Raw genomic sequence first — 6,064 nt, forward strand, 5'->3', positions numbered from 1 at the left:
TTTTTCATTTATCTTTTATTCTATCATAATGTTCAGCACAGTCGGTGTGTATAGGTGCCGGAGATTCAGTAGTACAACACGTCAACGATCATACCACGTTGGAACCACCGGTTCTCGTCTGATCACCGAAGTTAAGCAGCGTAGGGCGCGGTTAGTACTTGGATGGGTGACCGCTTGGGAATACCGCGTATCGTTGGCACAAAAATTCTTTTTTGCTACTTTTTGGTTATTATGATCTCTTCGTAGTCGTATTTGTTTTGGACAGCATCAGGAAACATCTTTTAGCTAAGCAACGAACTCATGAAAAATCGCATTCTCTACACTTACTTTGCTTTCTCAAAATTACACTTAAAGCGTTTCATTACTCTTCTATTGCTGGATCTGTTTTTTATCTTTTGTTTAGAAATCATTTCTTGCTTATTGTAATATTCGTTAATTAATCAATATTTCAGTAAATTGAAAAAATGAATCTCTCCAGTTTAGGAAACTGTGTAAGGATTTTGTCTTTCAAATGTGATACATTAATACTCTCATACAAGGGGGTCATAATAGAGCTGATTAAGCTTTCGTCTAGAACGTTTTAAAATTGTTGATGTACCAAGTCATCTTGCAGTCGATATACGCTTGTCCCAAATCTTGGTCTATCAAATGAAGAAATCGACGTTTTTTGACGGAATCGAAATGACCAAATTCGCCGAGCATCCGAGCCAAGCGGCAAACGTGAATGGACGAAGGCGGAAGAGCATTAATCCGGATCCGTTGCAACCCCTTTTTCGTGATGTGAATTCACGGGGAGCATCGTGTAATCGGCATCGATAGGCGTATCCGGCCTGACCACAGGTTAGAAAATTGGCGGAACCAGATACCGCGTGGTACTTCAAAAATTCGCTGCACGTACTTCCTACAACGAATCCCTGCTGGCCGTTGTTGTTATTGTTGCTGTTCTTGTGTAAACGCGGCCTACGTCGAAAGAAGGGTATACCTACACATCGTTTCCCTTGTGTGCTCGTACTTCATTCGACCACCTTCGTTGGTGGTGCACGTGTGTATCTGATGGGGATAGGTCTGGGTTGAGAGGCATGGTTGTACCTAGTTATTTTGATGCCCATTTTAGAATATATAAATGTATATGTAAATGTAAATGTTTTTAGTATACAGTATTTAGTATATGTATTTATAGTATATATAAAAATATGCGATTTTTATATTGTTGTAAAACAAAGAAATTTTCATTTTGAATTTTTGAAAAAGAAACTAAGTCTGTTATTGCGAACTTAAGATTATTCCTTTACAGCATATGTATAATAACTTTTTGTTGAATTATGATCTAGTTTATTTTTAAATTTTGTATTGTATTAGTATAATAGTTTCTGTTTATACAGACAGCTCTGAAACGGAATCATAGCTGTAAGTCGAAATGTAGAAGTTCCAAGTGCTTCCAGTTCCAAAGCCTCCAATACTTGCGGGATAATAATTTATCTTTGTACCTTGAAATGTCGAATAAACTTATTAATATCATAACTGTTATTCGTTCGCACAAAAAAAAATGGTCAAATCGATTTAATTGTGCACACAATAAAATACACTTCAGGCTATGTCCCGAAATAGAATATTTCAGAATATATTATTTATCTTTAGTCACAAGTTTGAAAATATAAGTGTAAAGTGCCGCCATTTTATCAGTCTTCTGTTAATATTTTCTTCCCAGTTCACAAAATAATCACATTAATACAACATACACATAATCATATCGCACTGACACGAAATATTTTAAGTAACTTCGAAACAAATTGAGCAGGACAATTGTAAATTTGACAAATTTTATATATGTATAAATAAACATACAAAATTTCAAAAGTTTAAACTGGTGAAAATAAAAGAATACCGCTTTCAGAGTGCTTGGTGGCATTATCCTTTCAATCTCTGAATTGTTACGCCCCTGTTGAGAGAGTTTCGGTCGAGGAGGTTACAAATAGAATCTAGGTTCCACCCCAAATCAACCGGACGCGATGCGGTGTGCAGTACAAGTTTGACCGTGAGAGGAATCGGGAGAAAAGAGCAAGGGGAGAAAAAGACAGGCATTCATTGCTCGTAGAACCACTCGTCGTTACAATGCGCCGCTTGCTCGTGTAATTTTGTTTAATCATCGTGACTCGATCCCTGCCTCGTTTACCTCTGTGCAGTCTTCTGCGACCATTTCTTTGTTGCCTGAATAAGAAGGACCGTTCGATCGCCTACGACCGATATTTTAATTGGTGTAGTGAAATAATTGGAACGTGCGATATGTATTGATTCGGCACTTGTACAATGGTTTATTTGCATCAGTACATCCATTTATTTACGTATGTCTTGTATTATTTTTAGTTTCTGTCGTAAAAAAGGACAGTGAAAAATGATCGTTATTTCTTGTTCTTTTTAGTTTGTTTATCTATGATTATTTTTCTTTCGAAATAGTTAGTTATTTAGTATTACATTAGTTTGACATTTTCAGTTATTTCATACTAATCATCAACTTTATTTTTCTGTAATATTCTTTAATTTGCATCACTTCAATTACTTCCTATTTATCATCAAGCTTTTTACTCATGTTCTCATTCAGTTTATCTGTGATCATTGAATTGCTTCAATATTTATTGATAATTTTTACTTGTTTCTAATTCTCTAAAGTAATAATAAACATAACGAGTCAGATGCTATTGTGATGTATTCACCTCTGTTAATTTAATTGAAGTAGCAACGTAATTGAAATGTACAAACAGTTCCAAAAGATTCTTTCAATTTGAAACGGGAGTACCAGTCTCTCTACCTGAGTTTCCATTACGTTTTATTTATTTTAATGTTAACTTCTATATATCCTCACACTCCCACTGCATACACTTTATGTTTATATAGGTTTCCTTTTGCTTGTTGTGTCATTTATTGGAAGTTGTAGACGAGCTGTTGAAGAACTGAAGACTGTAGTAATTCATTAACTACAAAATTATTGTATCTTTCAAACTACACACTTGCTCTCCGTATGAAGTTTTGAAAGATACTTCACAAAACTGGAAAGATAGTTTCTTGAAAAAAGAGCACGTTCGTCTTAGCTACGATATGTCGTATAAATGAAACTCGTTATTTTTACTTATGTAGTATAAGTATTATACTCATGTCTTCTGTCTCAAGAGTTATTACAGATTTCAATCTTTACGTTATGCTACTCGTAATGTTATGCTACTCGATATAATTGCAGCCTGTAGATTATTGACACAGTCTCAAGCTTAATTGGACAACGCGTTTTACCGTGTCAAGAGAATAATAGCAGAGAATAATCTGTTAGAATCGATATACATATGTCAGGTAATGATTATGTGTCAAATTTTCCCCTTGAGCTGGCACTGGAAGCAAAGTGAATGGTCTGCTGACAAACTCGTTTGAACCCTTCATTATCACGATAACATGTAACCGATACCCGATAGTCATCGAAATGTAGGTCATCCCAGTAGCGCAATCATCAAAGTACCATCGCATTTAACACTGCACCCCTGTCACAACGTAGTGACGCTATATAAATCTGCATCTGGTCTGAAACTCGTTCTCGTGTTAATTATCGAGGTAGAGAGGTTCTTCGACATTTCTCGTCCAACATAAAATTAAAATCGTCAAGCTCCGTATTCGCCGTTCGACTGTTAACAATGTGTTATTGCCACGCAAATAATTAATGATTTTTAAAAAGCGAGGATTAGGGTCAGACTGCGACACAACGATTTACCGAACATAGCCATTGCGAGTTTGATTTTATTAATATTAGGGTGTCTCAGAAAATATTGTGCACCTCGATTTATTGTGACGAAGAAGGTAAAAGGTATCTAAACACTACTATATAGATATGCAACATAATGTGAGACATTTTATTTAAATTAATTTGGGATTTAGTATACCATTGACTGCCATTTTATTAGAAAACGAAATTGATCTTCGTCTAATTTACTAATATAATTTTATTGATTGCAGAAGAGTGACATCTTATATTTTGAATTCTCGTGTCGTTTTCATCTAATAATTCAGCATGAATTAATTTCTTAATTTATAATTTAATCGTGATATATTTTTATATTCGTATTTTCGTTTGAAACTGTAAATTAACACATGTAATTTATTTCAGTAAACAATGTAAAAATGACGAAAAATAAAGTGACTAAAGTGCACAGTATTTTCTGGGACACACTAGAAGTATATGTCACATTTTCATGTGCTTGAATTTGTGCACTTTTTCCTCATTGCGGTGAATAATTTCGTTAAGTAAATCAAAAAATGAATAAGTAAAATTCACCAGTTTCGCCAACGTTGGAAGATTTGACGACTCCACGTTTGCTCTATTAAAAAAAAAGAACTCTAGTGTACAGTAAAATGCACACCTCTTTCGCTCGATTTTTATGCGCTGTTCGTTATACCTTGCACGCGATCTACAGCCGTTACGGTGCGTACTGCATACGAATTTCAAGCGTGTCAAAAAAAAATATAGCGTCGTTAAATTAACCGTGCCTTTCATGTGAGTTTTTCTACTCGCACGAAATGCATGCGTTAATTTTCAACCAATTTGATGAAATAAAAACTTGAAATAACAATTTGGAAAGGCAAAGGGAGACAATAATAGATTACATGCTTGCTTTTAACTTTATTCAGAAGAAAGTTAGAATTTTTAATAGAAAAGTTTATAGATATAGGTATAAAGACTAATAATTTGACAATCATGAAAATATAATGCATGTACAGTTGACTCGTGTGTTTTAAGACATTCTCAGAATGAATATGATTGTAAGAGATGCAAACATAAAATTTAAATTTTAAGTACCAAAATAAATTTATTCAAATATGTGAAATGTAATAAGCACGTAATTCAGGATTACGGAAATTGTAACACAGACCAATTAATTACTTCGTTTCCGACGATATCACTGGATATCATATGAATTAAAAAATAACAGTAACAATACGGTATAATGCGTATAAATTAAATTATTGAAGTAATTCTAAAGTTGAATTACATGAACATTACTAACAAAATTTGTATTTATTTAAACTGGTTAATGAATAACTGTAAACCATTTCGTAATGATATGAATGAAACATAAGTATTATGCATTCGTTATTTCGTTAATCTTGTTTTTCTGCTAAAACAATTGGAACCAAAATTTGAATTACCTGAAAATATAAAATTATTGGTAAACAGAAACGATGATAATAGATTCTATGCTCGTTGAAAGATCCGTACGGAATTTATGAGCTTTCAGTTTATTGGCGCACACCCGTTCACAAATACGAGCGTTTAGTTCGCGCAATAATTTCCGAAAGGAAACAAAGCCTCGCCTGGTCGCTTTATTGTAAACGAAGTTCATGCTTCTATCTAGGACCGTTATTGCGCGTACAATGAAAAAAAAACAAACAAACATAAAGAATGCGGTTTAATATTTGAACGAATATTACTCACATACGCTGGCCATTGTTGTCCACGCCAAACTCATTTGTTGTCTGGCGGTCGGTATTTTCCCGGGGCCTGGCTCACCGGGGACGCCATTATTAATATTTTTAATTAAAGCCTCAACAAAGAGAAAGCGCACGCACCACCGGGGTTCACAAGAGAATGAGATCTACGCGTGTTCTCGCTTCATATCTTCCCAAATACGGGATTTCATGCGTGGTTGGATACGAATTCTATAACAAAAACGACGGACCGCCCCTCTACAAAAACAGCGAATTCATTGCAAACGGATTATTAATCAGCGGGTATTGACCGAAGGTTGAAAATCATACGAAAATCGAGACAGAAAATACCGTCGAATATTCTGTTTGAAATTCTCTTACTTTTATCTTCGGCTTCGATGATTCATTAATTTAAATTAATTGATCGGAATTGCGATTTACAAATAATTTCACAATTATACGCGAGAGATATCAGACAAATATATAATTTTCTGTGTTAAATTAAAAATGAAGTTTTCCAGCGTTTATAAATTAAATTGTTGTTATTCTCTTGATTTTGGTACCAGTGGTAAAATGATTTAATCCAATACCTTGATTCTAG

The 6,064-nt window shown here is 34.3% G+C and overlaps 1 non-coding gene across 1 annotated transcript; it reads left to right on the forward strand.

Moving 5' to 3' along the window:
* The first annotated feature begins 80 nt into the window (after positions 1 to 80).
* Positions 81 to 199, forward strand: LOC128891484 (5S ribosomal RNA). Its single transcript, XR_008460836.1, has one exon. It is a non-coding gene; the product is annotated as a 5S ribosomal RNA (ribosomal RNA).
* Positions 200 to 6,064: the final 5,865 nt, after the last annotated feature.

This window comes from Hylaeus anthracinus, unplaced genomic scaffold (assembly GCF_026225885.1).
Source record: "Hylaeus anthracinus isolate JK02 unplaced genomic scaffold, UHH_iyHylAnth1.0_haploid 12001, whole genome shotgun sequence".
In the NCBI taxonomy this organism is placed as follows: domain Eukaryota; kingdom Metazoa; phylum Arthropoda; class Insecta; order Hymenoptera; family Colletidae; genus Hylaeus; species Hylaeus anthracinus.